Here is a 17,357-nt window from a genome sequence, read left to right as displayed (position 1 = left end):
CTGGTCTATAATTTCAGGAGGGTGATTTCGTGCCCCAAATAGCGCTGACAGGTTCCCTTTAAATGATGCCCCCCTCCGGCACTTTACCCCTTATCCCGTTCTATATTAGTCTCACTAATTTTACAGAAAACACAGCACCCACACCCTGATCAGAAAAAGCTGACAACCGTACTAATGACTGACACCAAACATGCAGAGAGCTATCTCATACACTAATAGGTCAGTCAGTGATACAGACATTAGTGACATCTACAGTGGCTACGGAAAGTATTCAGACCCCTTTAAGTTTTTCACTCCTTGGTTCATTGCAGCCAAATGGTTAAATCAAAAAAGTTCTTATTTTTGCTTATTAATGTACACTCTGCACCCCATCTTGACAGAAACCAGAAATGTAGAAATTTTTCATATACTCGTATTTAACTCACATGCTGTCCATTTCCTTCAGATTCTCCTTGAGATCGTTGTACTCCTTCATTGGAGTCCAGTTGTGTTTAATTAAACTGCCTGGATTTGATTAGGAAAGGCATACACCTGTCTATATAAGACCTCACAGCTCACAGTGCATGTCATAGGAAATGAGAATCATGGTGTCCAGGGAACTGCCCAAGAAGCTCAAAGACAGAATTGTGGCAAGGCACAGATTTCACCAATTTTACAAAATATTTCTGCAGCACTCATGATTCCTAAGAGCACAGTGGCCTCCATAATCCTTAAATGGAAAAAGTTTGGGACAACCACAACTCTTTCTTGACTTGACCATCCATCCAAACCAACAAAATCATGGGAAAAGAATAGTCCCCGAAAGCATAATGTCACCTGTATAACAATACTTACATACAGAAACGTATAATTATTATTAATCTATATGTATTGTGCTTTGCATCTATATTATACATATGTGTACTTTTTTTTAGGTAGGTAACAAGTGTTTTGTCTTTTAACATTATCAATAATCAGGATTAACAATGTAAAACACATGTTCCTACTAATAAAACACATGCATTTGAAACACAATTGAAATGCATCCTGTGACAAAAACATCAATAGTCTATATACAATCCCCCACCAGTCTATACACAGCCCCCCCAGTTTATACATAGTTAGTCCCCCAACAGTTTATATACAGCCCCTCCAGTTTATACAGAGTCCCCATACAGTTTATATACAGCACCCCACAGCTTACACAAGTCCCTCTACAGTTTATATACAGCTCCCGAACAGTTTATACACAGCGTCCAATGTATACACAGTCCCACCTCAGTTTATACACCACCCCCAAAGTTTATATATAGCCACAACCCCACAGATTATATACACACCCCACAGTGAAAGCTGTAAAAATGAAACCCTGAAGGAAATTGCACAAATGTGTTTTCACCACACTTGGATTTTTATGAGCTTCCCAGTGTACTGCATGGAATATAAATACCAATACTACAATTTGTTGCACGAAAAAAAGCACTCATTCAGCTCCTTACATGGAGCAAAAAAAACATTTTAAAAGTGGGAAGCGAAAAACAGAAACGTAAAATAGTAAATAGTCTTCTGCGGAAAGTTACTTGTTGTCAGGATTCGGGATCAGTGGATCCTTTGGACCACCGCGGGAGATAGTACTAGTCGACACCTGGGACCGGAATCTAATTGGCACCTAGTCTTCACCAGAGCCCGCCGCAAAGCGGGAGGGTCTTGCTGCGGCAGGGTACCACCAGGTCGTTCCAAAGGTGCGACTCAGGAGCAGGAACACACAAGAACGCAGGAATAGTCAGGAATGTCGCAGGGAAGCTTTCACAATAGTGTAGCCACAAAGAACCATCAGGGATTGCAGGAAGAGGCAGGCTTAAATCGATTTTAAGCCAATGGCCAGCGCCAATTAGTGTCATTTTGGCCCCTTAAATCTTTTGAAGCCGGCGCGCGCCCTAGAAGTCAGCAACGCACGCATGGCTGAGGAGGATGAAGCAGGAGCCGGGACCGGTAAGTTGCACATGCGACGCGCTGGCGAAAGGAGAGGACCACCCGTGAGACTTATGGTTCTGTAAATCACAGAACCTCAAACCAGATTTCATTATGATGATATGAGATTAGTATCTTAAATATGACTCCAAAGGCATCTGAAGTGACAAGCCCCCTGCAGCCTCTAAGCTTGACTCATCTCAGGTAAAATAATGCTCTTCTTGGCTTTGGAGAGTATTATTTATAGGCCAGCTAATAGAACTGTAAAGTCTAAAAACTTTTGCCTAACTCTGCACTAAGCAAAATGATCAATTCTCTCATTTACTGTAATTAGCTATTTGAAGGTGTTTAGCTGCTAGCAGTGGCTTTACCTTGCCCCCCAGGCTAATCTGCATTTCCATGCTTCCTTGTAACCATGGGAAACTGTTTACAGCTACAGTAGGCTTGTTGGAAGTGGCAATAGTAAAGGAGTGCAAGAAAATTGCACCTTGAGTGATGTCACAAGCATCAGTGACTCATCACATGCTTCAGCTCGTCCAATTACAAACATGCGGTCCTGCATCATTTGAAAGTCCTTAGTGTTCTGGCCAAGGACCTTGAGTGATGCCACAAGCATGTGACTCATCACATGCTTCAGATTGGCCAATTACAAACATGCTGTCCTGATTCATATGAATGCCAGCAAGTGCCACTCACTTCAGGAATAGCGGAATCTGATTTAATAAGAAATGATGATAGATATACCAGCCTGTATCTACAGCTAGGAAGAAGCCAGCAACGTGATATAGATACAATTTGGAATTGTTGTGAAAGGTTACTGACAGCTTTGTCAGTAACTTTACAGTTAAGCTTTAAGTATGTAAAATCTAGTTACAGATTAACTTGAAGTTTACAATTAAGGTGACACCTAACAATGAAACCATGTAATTGCTGGAGCACCCATGGAGAGAATAGCCAAAGTCCAGGTTAGCTGAATTTCTTAATTAAAATTAATAGTGAGGACATGTGCAAGGGAAACAAACCAAAACCATACCATGTTAGCACAGAAGCTTATGGAGTGGTAAAAGGTTTTATCAAGGAAATGAAGAAATACTTAAAAGACCTAAATACGTAACATATGGTGTCCTGTCTGAGGCGGGGTGGCCGCTGCAGCAAGTTATTAGCGAAACGGAGGTCTGCAGGCATTTCATGTGTGTTGAGAGATACCAAGATGAAGAGCCCAGCCAACAGTGGTAGCAGAATGGTAGAGAGTTGGTATCTTAATTTATGTGGCAAACCCTTAGGAAGAAGATGGGGGACAAATAAGGACCAAGCCCTGTTTCAGGGGTATTGCAGTATAAACCAGAAGTAGAAGAGGAGATTCTTGCATTATGTCATTTGTATCCACTATCTTCTTAGCTAAGGAGACATTAAGAAAATAATTACATTTTGTAGGCTCAAATGATTGAAATCTATGCCTGGAACTAGGGTCAGCACTAGAGATGAGCGAACATGCTCGTCCGAGCTTGATGCTCGGTCGAGCATTAGGGTACTCGAAACTGCTCGTTGCTCGGACGAATACTTTGCCCGCTCGAGAAAATGGCAGCTCCCGCCGTTTTGCTTTTTGGCGGCCAGAAACAGAGCCAATCACAAGCCAGGAGACTCTGCACTCCACCCAGCATGACGTGGTACCCTTACACGTCGATAGCAGTGGTTGGCTGGCCAGATCAGGTGACCCTGGGATAGACTAGCCGCTGGCCGCGCTGCTCGGATCATTCTGTCTCTGGATGCCGCTAGGGAGAGAGCTGCTGCTGGTCAGGGAAAGCGTTAGGGTGTTCTATTAGCTTACTGTTAGGCAGGAGTGATTCTCAAAGAACCCAACAGCCCTTCTTAGGGCTACAATAACGTTCTACTTTTTTTATTTTAATTTGCATCTTTTACCATTTTGTGAGGAATTAGCAGGGGGACTTGCTACCGTTGTGTTTAGCTCTTAGTGGCACACATATCCATAGCAAAGGCTGAAGTGGCAAAATTCAGTAGGGGTTGGATTTCTATTAGGCAATAACTCAGTGTCATCTCATCTGGCATAGTAGTGTGCTTCCTTTGATACTTGGCTAGAAAATAGCCATAGGAGAATACAAATAGCTTCTTGAAGCCTACAGTAGCGTTCTATATATTTGATTTCTGGTTGATCTGCTGGTGGCTGTAGTTTCTGCAGTGCATGTACTTGCCAATTCTGAGCAATTTGTAGTGAGACTTGCGACCGCTGTGTTCTGCGCTTAGTGGCGCACATATCCATAGCAAAGGCTGAAGTGGCAAAATTCAGTAGGGGTTGGATTTCTATTAGGCAATAACTCAGTGTCATCTCATCTGGCATAGTAGTGTGCTTCCTTTGATACTTGGCTAGAAAATAGCCATAGGAGAATACAAATAGCTTCTTGAAGCCTACAGTAGCGTTCTATATATTTGATTTCTGGTTGATCTGCTGGTGGCTGTAGTTTCTGCAGTGCATGTACTTGCCAATTCTGAGCAATTTGTAGTGAGACTTGCGACCGCTGTGTTCTGCGCTTAGTGGCGCACATATCCATAGCAAAGGCTGAAGTGGCAAAATTCAGTAGGGGTTGGATTTCTATTAGGCAATAACTCAGTGTCATCTCATCTGGCATAGTAGTGTGCTTCCTTTGATACTTGGCTAGAAAATAGCCATAGGAGAATACAAATAGCTTCTTGAAGCCTACAGTAGCGTTCTATATATTTGATTTCTGGTTGATCTGCTGGTGGCTGTAGTTTCTGCAGTGCATGTACTTGCCAATTCTGAGCAATTTGTAGTGAGACTTGCGACCGCTGTGTTCTGCGCTTAGTGGCGCACATATCCATAGCAAAGGCTGAAGTGGCAAAATTCAGTAGGGGTTGGATTTCTATTAGGCAATAACTCAGTGTCATCTCATCTGGCATAGTAGTGTGCTTCCTTTGATACTTGGCTAGAAAATAGCCATAGGAGAATACAAATAGCTTCTTGAAGCCTACAGTAGCGTTCTATATATTTGATTTCTGGTTGATCTGCTGGTGGCTGTAGTTTCTGCAGTGCATGTACTTGCCAATTCTGAGCAATTTGTAGTGAGACTTGCGACCGCTGTGTTCTGCGCTTAGTGGCGCACATATCCATAGCAAAGGCTGAAGTGGCTAAATTCAGTAGGGGTTGGATTTCTATTAGGCAATAACTCAGTGTCATCTCATCTGGCATAGTAGTGTGCTTCCTTTGATACTTGGCTAGAAAATAGCCATAGGAGAATACAAATAGCTTCTTGAAGCCTACAGTAGCGTTCTATATATTTGATTTCTGGTTGATCTGCTGGTGGCTGTAGTTTCTGCAGTGCATGTACTTGCCAATTCTGAGCAATTTGTAGTGAGACTTGCGACCGCTGTGTTCTGCGCTTAGTGGCGCACATATCCATAGCAAAGGCTGAAGTGGGAAAATTCAGTAGGGGTTGGATTTCTATTAGGCAATAACTCAGTGTCATCTCATCTGGCATAGTAGTGTGCTTCCTTTGATACTTGGCTAGAAAATAGCCATAGGAGAATACAAATAGCTTCTTGAAGCCTACAGTAGCGTTCTATATATTTGATTTCTGGTTGATCTGCTGGTGGCTGTAGTTTCTGCAGTGCATGTACTTGCCAATTCTGAGCAATTTGTAGTGAGACTTGCGACCGCTGTGTTCTGCGCTTAGTGGCGCACATATCCATAGCAAAGGCTGAAGTGGGAAAATTCAGTAGGGGTTGGATTTCTATTAGGCAATAACTCAGTGTCATCTCATCTGGCATAGTAGTGTGCTTCCTTTGATACTTGGCTAGAAAATAGCCATAGGAGAATACAAATAGCTTCTTGAAGCCTACAGTAGCGTTCTATATATTTGATTTCTGGTTGATCTGCTGGTGGCTGTAGTTTCTGCAGTGCATGTACTTGCCAATTCTGAGCAATTTGTAGTGAGACTTGCGACCGCTGTGTTCTGCGCTTAGTGGCGCACATATCCATAGCAAAGGCTGAAGTGGCAAAATTCAGTAGGGGTTGGATTTCTATTAGGCAATAACTCAGTGTCATCTCATCTGGCATAGTAGTGTGCTTCCTTTGATACTTGGCTAGAAAATAGCCATAGCAATAGGATAGGATTGTTTGGTTCTAAAAACTCAAAAAAAAACAAAAAACACAAAAAAAAACAAAAAACACAAAAAAACACACAAAAAAAAAAAAAAAAGTAAAAAAAAAAAAAAAGTTATAACTCTCATTTTAAAAATGTTTAACACCAGGGCTAGGGGTAGAGGACGAGGGCGGGGACGTGGGCGTCCAACTACTGCAGGGGTCAGAGGCCGTGGTCCTGGGCGGGGTGAGACACCACCTGCTGATGAGGGAGCAGGGGAACGCCGCAGAGCTACACTCCCTAGGTTCATGTCTGAAGTTACTGGGACTCGTGGTAGAGCACTGTTGAGGCCAGAACAGTGCGAACAGGTGATGTCGTGGATTGCTGACAATGCTTCGAGGAATTTGTCCACCACCAGTCAGTCTTCCACGCAGTCCACCCATGTCACCGAAATCCCCACTCCTCCAGCTCCTGCACCTCAGCCTCCTCCCCCCCAGTCTGCCCCCTCCCAGGAAAATTTGCCATTTGAACCGGCATACTCTGAGGAACTGTTTTCTGGACCCTTCCCACAGTCACAAACCACTTGTCCGGTTGCTGCTGAGCAATTTTCCGATGCCCAGGTTTTCCACCAGTCACAGTCTGTGGGTGATGATGACCTTCTTGACGTAGTGGAAGTGTGTAAAGAGGTGTCCGACGATGAGGAGACACGGTTGTCAGACAGTGGGGAAGTTGTTGTCAGGGCAGGAAGTCCGAGGGGGGAGCAGACTGAGGGATCGGAGGATGATGAGGTGACAGACCCAAGCTGGGTTGAGAGGCCGGGTGAACACAGTGCTTCTGAGACGGAGGAGAGTCCTCGACCTGAACAGGTTGGAAGAGGCAGTGGTGGGGCCAGACGGAGAGGCAGGGCCAGAGCTGGTGCATCAGCGCCACTGTCAACTAGTGAAGCTCCCGTGGTGAGGGCTCTTGCGGCGAGGGCTAGATCTTCAGAAGTGTGGAGGTTCTTTAAGGAAACACCGGATGACCGACGGACTGTGGTGTGCAACATTTGCCAAACCAGGCTCAGCAGGGGTTCCACCACTACTAGCTTAACTACCACCAGTATGCGCAGGCATATGAATGCTAAGCACCCCACTCAGTGGCAACAAGCCCGTTCACCTCCGGCCGTGCACACCACTGCTCCTTCCCCTGTGTCAGCTGCTAGTCAGCCCCCTGCCCAGGACCCTGGCACAAAAACCCCATCGTCGCCTCCACGATCCTCCACAGCATCCACCAGCGTTCAGCTCTCCATACCCCAGACGCTGGAGCGGAAACGCAAATATAGTGCAACCCACCCGCACGCCCAAGCCCTTAATGTGCACATCTCCAGATTGCTTAGCCTGGAGATGCTGCCCTATAGGCTAGTAGAGACCGAGGCCTTTCGCAACCTCATGGCGGCGGCCGCCCCTCGGTATTCGGTCCCCAGCCGCCACTACTTTTCCCGATGTGCCGTCCCAGCCCTGCACCAGCACGTGTCAGACAACATCATCCGTGCCCTGACCAACGCCGTTTCTGACAAGGTCCACCTGACCACGGACACGTGGACGAGTGCTGCCGGGCAGGGCCACTATATATCGCTGACGGCACATTGGGTTAACTTGGTGGAGGCTGGGACCGAGACTGACCCTGGGGCTGCTCATATACTGCCGACGCCGAGGATTGCGGGGCCTACCTCGGTCCAGGTGTTTCAGGCCTACTATGCCTCCTCCTCCTCCCACCCCTCCTCCACCTCCTCCTCCGAACTACCATCCGTGGGCACGGCGCCATCAGTCGGTAGCTCTAGGCACAGCAGCAGTGCCGTCGCTAAGCGACAGCAGGCGGTGCTCAAACTGCTGAGCCTAGGCGACAAAAGGCACACCGCCCAAGAGCTATTACAGGGCATCACGGCGCAGACTGATCTGTGGCTGGCACCGCTGAACCTCAAGCCGGGAATGGTTGTGTGTGACAACGGCCGTAACCTGGTGGCGGCTCTGCAACTCGGCAGACTGACACATGTGCCATGCCTGGCCCATGTGTTAAATCTGATAGTGCAGCGTTTCCTCAAGACATACCCCAATCTGTCTGATTTGCTCACGAAGGTGCGCCGCATCTGTGCGCATTTCAGGAAGTCCAGCCCAGATGCTGCCACTCTCAGGGCAGCGCAGCGCCGCCTCCAACTGCCCGCTCACCGACTGTTGTGCGACGTGCCCACGAGGTGGAATTCAACACTGACCATGTTATCCAGAGTTTACCAGCAGCGCAGAGCGATTGTAGACTGCCAGATGTCAACTTCCACCAGAACTGGTAGTCAGGTCAGTCAGCTTCCTCAAGTCTACAATGAGGAGTGGACGTGGATGTCTGATATCTGTCAGGTGCTGAGTAACTTTGAGGAGTCAACACAGATGGTCAGTGGCGATGCCGCCATCATCAGCCTCACCATCCCGCTGCTTGGCCTGTTGAAAAACTCTCTGGTCAGCATGAAGTCGGAAGCTTTGCGCTCGTCACAAGAGACGGGGGAAGAATATTCCCTTGTTGATAGCCAAAGCACCCTGAGGTCTGTTTCTCAGCGCATATCGGAGGAGGTGGAGGTGGAGGAGGATGAGGAGGAAGAGGAGGAGAATGTTGGCGAGACACAAGAGGGGACCATTGTTGAGTCCTTCACTGTTCAGCGTGTATGGGCAGAAGAAGAGGAGTTGGAGGAGTTGGAGGAGGAGGAAATGGACAGTCAGGCCAGTGAGGGGAGTGAATTCTTACGCGTTGGTACTCTGGCGCATATGGCAGATTTCATGCTAGGCTGCCTATCCCGTGACCCTCGCGTTCAAAGAATTTATTCCAGCACCGATTACTGGGTGTTCACTCTCCTGGACCCACGGTACAAGCAAAATCTTGCCACTCTCATCCCTGCAGAGGAAAGGAGTGTGAGAATGCATGAATACCAGCAGGCCCTGGTGCACAAGCTGAAACAGTATTTCCCTTCTGACAGCGCTAGCGGCAGAGTGCGTAGTTCTGCGGGACAAGTAGCGAGGGAGAGTAGGCGAGCAGGCAGCTTGTCCAGCACTGGCAAGGGTACGCTTTACAAGGCTTTTGCCAGCTTTATGTCACCCCAGCAAGACACTGTCACCTGTCCCCAGTCTCGGCAGAGTAGGGCTGATCTTTACAGAAAGATGGTGAGGGAGTACGTAGCTGACCATACCATCGTCCTAAATGATCACACAGCTCCCTACAACTACTGGGTTTCAAAGCTGGACATGTGGCACGAACTGGCGCTGTACGCCTTGGAGGTTCTTGCCTGCCCTGCCGCTAGCGTCTTGTCCGAGCGGGTTTTCAGTGCAGCTGGTGGCATCATCACCGATAAGCGTACACGCCTGTCGACTGACAGCGCTGACAGGCTGACGCTTATTAAAATGAATAAAGGCTGGATTTCTCAGAATTTCCAATCTCCACCAGGTGAAGGAAGCTCAACCTGAATAATTGATCCACTCCTCCTCCTCCTCCTCATTTTCCTCCTTCTCCTCCTCTTTGTACAGTAAAGCAGAGGAAAATGGCTATTTTTTGACAGGGCCCACTGGCTCTTGCTATACTTCATGCATTTAATTTTTCTGGAGGGCCACCTACCCGGTCCTCTGTTTGAAACAATTTTTGTGAGTGCCACATACAGGCACTCAATCTATTCCATTTTTCTGGAGGGCCACCTACCCGGTCCTCTGGTTTGAACAATTTTTGGGACTGCCACATACAGGCACTCAATCTATTCCATTTTACTGGAGGGCCACCTACCTGCTCCTCTGGTTTGAAGAATTTTTGGGACTGCCACATACAGGCACTCAATCTATTCCATTTTACTGGAGGGCCACCTACCTGCTCCTCTGGTTTGAAACATTTTTGGGACTGCCACATACAGGCACTCAATCTATTCCATTTTACTGCAGGGCCACCTACCTGCTCCTCTGGTTTGAAGAATTTTTGGGACTGCCACATACAGGCACTCAATCTATTCCATTTTACTGGAGGGCCACCTACCTGCTCCTCTGGTTTGAAGAATTTTTGGGACTGCCACATACAGGCACTCAATCTATTCCATTTTACTGCAGGGCCACCTACCTGCTCCTCTGGTTTGAAGAATTTTTGGGACTGCCACATACAGGCACTCAATCTATTCCATTTTACTGGAGGGCCACCTACCTGCTCCTCTGGTTTGAAGAATTTTTGGGACTGCCACATACAGGCACTCAATCTATTCCATTTTACTGCAGGGCCACCTACCTGCTCCTCTGGTTTGAACAATTTTTGGGACTGCCACATACAGGCACTCAATCTATTCCATTTTACTGGAGGGCCACCTACCTGCTCCTCTGGTTTGAAACATTTTTGGGACTGCCACATACAGGCACTCAATCTATCCCATTTTACTGGAGGGCCACCTACCTGCTCCTCTGGTTTGAAACATTTTTGGGACTGCCACATACAGGCACTCAATCTATTCCATTTTACTGCAGGGCCACCTACCTGCTCCTCTGGTTTGAACAATTTTTGGGACTGCCACATACAGGCACTCAATCTATTCCATTTTACTGGAGGGCCACCTACCTGCTCCTCTGGTTTGAACAATTTTTGGGACTGCCACATACAGGCACTCAATCTATCCCATTTTACTGGAGGGCCACCTACCTGCTCCTCTGGTTTGAAAAATGTTTGGGACTGCCACATACAGGCACTATCCAAATTAAATTGTCTCCATAGCAGCCTCCACACGTTGTCTCCATTGCTACCTCCAAAAGTCGTCCATATAGCTGCCTCCATACATCGTCCCTTTATCAAACGAGGTGTGTCAGGCAGAAATTTGGGTTGTTTTCATGGATTCCACATCAAAGTTGTTAACTTTGTCGCCACCCTGCTGTGTAATCCACAAAATATACTTGCAAACTTTTACCATTTAGGGATATTATTTCAGCGCTTCTTGCGCATCTGTTTACATTCCCCTCACCCGCCATATCCTAAACTTATAAGAACGCTACTACACTTGATCTTATACAAAAGTGCTGTTTGGGGAGTAGCCTAGAGACAGGGGCTTGGATTTGCGAAAGCTCGCCTGGCAGCGGAGCGCCAGCTCCATGCGCATCATGCGCTTCTTGCGCATCTGTTTACATTCCCCTCACCCGGCATATCCTAAACTTATAAGAACGCTACTACACTTGATCTTATACAAAAGTGCTGTTTGGGGAGTAGCCTAGAGACAGGGGCTTGGATTTGCGAAAGCTCGCCTGGCAGCGGAGCGCCAGCTCCATGCGCATCATGCGCTTCTTGCGCATCTGTTTACATTCCCCTCACCCGGCATATCCTAAACTTATAAGAACGCTACTACACTTGATCTTATACAAAAGTGCTGTTTGGGGAGTAGCCTAGAGACAGGGGCTTGGATTGGCGAAAGTTCGCCTGGCAGCGGAGCGCCAGCTCCATGCGCATCATGCGCTTCTTGCGTATCTGTTTACATTCCCCTCACCCGGCATATCCTAAACTTATAAGAACGCTACTACACTTGATCTTATACAAAAGTGCTGTTTGGGGAGTAGCCTAGAGACAGGGGCTTGGATTGGCGAAAGCTCGCCTGGCAGCGGAGCGCCAGCTCCATGCCAAGATCCAACTAACATAGTTTTAACTGCAGCACCTTTAATCTACTACTAGTTCACTGCCTCCATACATGGTCCTCTTATCAAACGAGCTGTGTCAGGCAGAATTTTGGGTTGTTTTCATGGCTTCCATGTTAACTTTGTCGCCACCCTGCTGTGTAATCCACAAAATATACTGGCAAACTTTTATCATGTACCGATATTATTTGAGCACTTCTTGCTCACCTCCTTTGGTTCCTCTCTGCCACCCATTGGTTTGAAGCCTGAGTCCATTTAGGGTATGTCGCCATGACACTCTCTAGCCTGCTGCCGCTGCCTCTGCATGCCGTCCCCTATAGTGTCAGGGTCAATTATTGCATGTTTTAGATGCTATCTAGCTTCATTCTGTCACTCTGTCATGGCCATGCTGTTGCCCATAATTTTGGCATAATGGTGCGTTTAAGCAGCCTCAGAGGCATCCATGCATGCTGCCCCTGCTGTTTCCTGTCCATTTCCGTGGTGTTTCCATCCTTTTCTGAGGTTCCCAGGTGTTTGGCCAAGCTTCCCTGTGCAGAGCCTTGGTCCCCTTGAAAAATGCTCGAGTCTCCCATTGACTTCAATGGGGTTCGTTATTCGAGACGAGCACTCGAGCATCGGGAAAAGTTCGTCTCGAATAACGAGTACCCGAGCATTTTAGTGTTCGCTCATCTCTAGTCAGCACACTTCAGTCGGTGACTTTGTGTGTCCTGAATTCACTTTGTCACAGTTGTAATGAATGAACAGCAAGTGATGGTGATGTAATGTTAAAAAAAAGAGAGAAAAGATACAAGATCATTCTAAATCATGAGATATTCTATGTATTTTAAACTGGTTTTAATGTCAATGTCCAGAAACATAGTCACTGTCCAGCACTTTATGTGATAGAAATGAGAATTGGTGTCTTGAATATTGTAGTTGAATATCCAAAATTATTCGAATGAGATCAGTGGACCTGCAGAATACATGCTCCACGTAAAAGTCAAGCTACTTCTTGGGCTATTAAGTTTAATCCATTGCAGTACACCCTTTGGTTTATCTTAAAGAGGTTTCTCTTTTTATTTTTGAAAACCCCTAGGGTGCTTTGTATAAAGGTAATGAAGACTAACCCTGCTCCAGTTCCCTAACTCCCTGTTCATTGACATTCCCTGCTGAGACAGAAGTGTTGGGATCACTGGACTGCTGCTGCCAATCAGTGGTCATTGGTGACATTTTTAACCCAGCCATCAAAGTCAATCGACCAACCAGGAGACGTAACACGGGAACTGGGAGCCAGAGCAGGATAATCATAATTTTCCTGGCACTGAAAAAAAAAAACAGGAAAACTTTTTTAATGATGGAACTAAATTAATGCCCTAAATTAAAGGAACCTACTGTACAATATTCTCAGATTGTTATGTAAGTTAAAGGGCATCTACCACCAGGATAAAAGCCTATGCCTTAAGGGCTCCAGGATCCATAGGTATTAAAGAAGCCTGCAACCCCTCAGGCTCATTTGCATGCAGTCTTTCATCCTGGTGGTAGATGCCCTTTAAGTTAAAACTGGTAGTACATTGCATAGTCATTTGAATAATATCAGACTGTATGTAAATTCTAATACCTTACAATATGATTTCTAAGGTTTATACAGTATATTAATTTATGGTTTATATTCTATTCACGATCTGTTTAGCTGTACTCAGACACCAAAGATGAAAATTAGTAAATTGGATATCAATAATACAGTTGTAATCATGACATTATTATTATAATTATTAGTACCATTTAATGTTACTCAGGTCTTAGTTTAAGCAGATGTAAAACATGGTATAAAATGATGTGGTATATGCAAGTTTGCTTTTCACACAGATTAGAGACGAGCCAGTTTACTGTGTTTTAAAGCCTGACCAAAAGTAGCAGTCTAAGTGAATGCCCGTATAACTTTGTTTAGTTTGAAATTTTCATTATTTAAAGAAGATTTTTTTTTAGGATTGGTCTTGCTTCAATATGACTCTTAGCGTTTTGGTCTTCTGGCCTTGACATCATTTAATGATGCTTTATCCACCCTTTTTAAGTCAGTTATGCCTCTTTGCATGCACTTAGCTACAATGAGGTCTCATTTTTGAGACTTGGTCATCATCAAGCATTATTTTTCTTCCAATAAAATTGTGGTTGTTTTAAACTCCATCTCCATCTGAGGGATATGTTTGTAAGCTTTGAAATAATCTAAAACGTTCCGTGGGAGGTTGTTTTTTTACCCAAAGCTATGTGTATCATTGTCATTGATTTTCTATTGCCTCAATTCATCCAAGGGTTTAGGAAATGTGAACAGGCAAGGGAAAATTAAAGAATTTGTAAAATATTTATGAAATGGCGCCTTTCATGAAAAATCTGTGTTTTAGAGGAGTAAATGAGTTTATATACAAATTGGACTTTTGGAGAAATATTGGATGGAATGGATTCAGACTGATACAGAATCTTTTGAAAAAGTCCTCAAACCTTAATCAAATAGAATTTTTACTAATCTATAACACAGATCAATTAAAATATATTCTCTACTCTAATTAATTTTTCTTAAGTATGAAACGTAAACTTCTCACAATGGAGAATTGGAGATGTTCTTGTAAGATATTAGAACGCTAATGGAGTCTAAGGTGGTCTTGCAGAAAAAATACAATTGATTCCAAGATATACAAAATGTTATATATTAGAAAAGAATCTACTCATCTTACCACTGAAAACTCAATTCCCTCGTCCTGCTACAGATCCATTGCCTGAATTGTCAAGCATACCCTTATTTGGGTGCAACGTATATCCCAGCTCATCCATCTTGTTCTATATTTCAGAGATACATTGTAATCTAACACAGAGACAGAGGAAAAAGAGGGATGTAACCTTCTGTGCTAAGTGTGTGTGTATTTAGGGGGTTGCCAAGAATAGATGCTCAGCTTAAAACTATCTAAAAAACAAAACACATTTCCTGATCTGTTCCTGTTGTCATTGAGGCCTTTAAGGGGTATTCCAAGAGTATGAGTCTGATATGAAAAGACATAATACTATAAATAAATAAATACAACAAAACTCAGTGTCAAAAAATGGAGTTTAAACAGTTTGCTTTTATGATTTACAAAATATTATGGTCTTTCTAAAGTAGGTGGAGTTAACTCCAAGATGGACACCATCTTCAGCTCCCATTATCCTGCAGTTCTCAGTAACAACTCCTCCCTCTTATACACTGCTCCCAGTGGTGATCTAATACTGTCCTGCTCTGTTACCATAGCAATGATATGTGTAACTGCCATCATTGCACATTACCTCACTGAGATGGGGCTCATCACAACACTGGTCATACTAGATGCATTGCAAGCAACCGACTTCAGCCAAACTTAGTGATGATCACATTACCTTCCTAGCCAGGTGCAGGGCATGTGATGTGCACATGTGGAGTGAAGTTTGCTGCTCCTGGAGCACAAACTCTCTGGGGGAGATGGGTTTGGGGATGGTGGTATGGAGGTTCAGAGTGAGGGGCAGCTAACATCTAGAAGGCAGTCTGCTCCTGTAAGAATAGGAGCAAAGGAAAGGTCAGACAGGCACAGGTAGTAGGAGATTAAATTATTAGGGAAACAAACAGGGCAATATTTCACAAAGACCATGCATACCGAACAGTGTGTTGTTTGCCAGGTGCTCTGGTCCGACATGTTGCTCGGATGGTCATGGTCCACATTGGCACCAATGACAAAGTAAGAGATCGGTGGAAGGTCCTTAAAATGATTTCAGGGATTTAGGCCATAAGCTCAGGGCAAGGACCTCAAAAGGTAATTTTCTCCGAAATACTTCCTGTACCACATGCCACACCAGAAAGGCAGCGGGAGATCAGGGAGGTAAGGGTCTCAAAAGTTGGTGTTGGAAGGAGGGCTTCGGGTTCATGGAGAACTGGACTGACTTTGCTGTCATCTACGGGATCTACATGAAGGATGGACTACATCTCAATGGAAATGTTGCAGCTGTTTTGGGGGAAAAAATGATGAGAAGGTTGGAGGAGTGTTTAAACTAAAGACCTGGGCGGTGGGAAACTACACTTGTGCAGGGCAAAAAAATAAGGAACTGGAAATAGTCATGGTTCATGGGGGAAGGGGGGCTTGGATAAGATCATGGAATAAAAACCAAAGGAATAGGGATAGGGGAAACCATATAAAGTGTTTAAACGCTAATGCTGTTAGCCTCACAAACAAAATGGAGCATCTGGAATTTTTTATGGTGCAGAAATGGGGCAGAAACCTGTAGGTTCTTCAAGGGTAGCAGATTTTTGTCAACAAAAAACAATTACCTATTGCAACTAGTTCTGAAGCCAACAAGAGGAGGGGTGGCACTGCCGGACCTTATCCTAACCAACAGACCTGAAAGGGTCTCAAAATTACATGTTGGAGGGAATCTGGGTAATAATGACCACAGAATCAGTGATTTTATATTATGCTTTATTAAGATGGTTAGTAGAGGTGCAACAAACACTCATTAGTTAAGGGAGAACCTTATAGGCATAAACTGGACCCATGTTCTCAAAAACCAAAAAATGGCACATTTTCACAAATATTCTAAAAAAGGCCTAGGGAAACACATACCATATGGGGAAAGGCATAAGAGAAAGAAAAAGACAATGCATTGAACTAGTACTGTAAGGCAAGCAATAAGCAAGAAAGAGAAGGCGTTCAAGGTGCTAAAACGCGAAGGTAGCTTAGAGGTGTTGTAGGATTATATAGAGAAAAATAAATTCTGTAAAAAAAAACAGACAGCAAAATAGGTTGCAGTCACGGCAGCTTTCACGCGACACAGATTGAGGGGAGGGCTGCGGACAATCCAACAGATTCAGACAACACGCGGGATTTAACAAATCAATTTGTGTCGCATACAATGCACTTACATACACCGGGAGGAAGATGGTGAACTCCGGCGGACCTGATCAGGGAAGCGACACATGCAGGAAATCGGGCGCACAATCTTCATGAATCACGGCAGATGTGCCTTCTTGAGTACAATGCACCTTGGGGATCGCGCAGGGACCAGGTAAGTAAATGTACCCCAGTATCTTTACTGTAAGGCTACATTCACATTGTCGTATGGGGGACGTATATATGGCCGAAATACGTCCCCCATAGACGGCAACGGGCACACATGTCCTATCTTTCTCCGTAGTACGGCGCTGTGCGCCATATCTTCCTATGGAGAAGGGCGGGGGTGGAGCTGCACTTACCTCCTCCTCCTCTCCCCGTGCACTGCCGTTGCCTGCTACGGTGCGGTACGGCGGGCAACGGCAGTGTGAATGCAGCCGAAGAGCAGAGAGACTATGGAACTCTCTGCTGCAGGAGGTTGTAATGGCGGTCTCTATGTACATGTTCAAGACAGGCCTGGATGACTTTCGGGAGAGCATAAATATTAGGGCTTATGGGGAAAAAAACATTTGTTTAATTCTTAAAGGAGCAGTATGGGTCAGTATTTAATATTTCATGCTGTGTAGTGGGAAGCAGGAAGAAAATTATAAATGCTTTGAAATTGATGAAAAAAGCATTTGCACCATTTTCTTGTGAGCTCTGGTTTTACGGCTTTCAATGTACATTCCAAATGACATCTCTCTTATTCTTTGGGTCGCTGCGATCACGTG

Source organism: Engystomops pustulosus, chromosome 5 (genome assembly GCF_040894005.1).
Source record: "Engystomops pustulosus chromosome 5, aEngPut4.maternal, whole genome shotgun sequence".
In the NCBI taxonomy this organism is placed as follows: Eukaryota; Metazoa; Chordata; class Amphibia; order Anura; family Leptodactylidae; genus Engystomops; species Engystomops pustulosus.
This window is presented reverse-complemented; position numbering follows the sequence as displayed.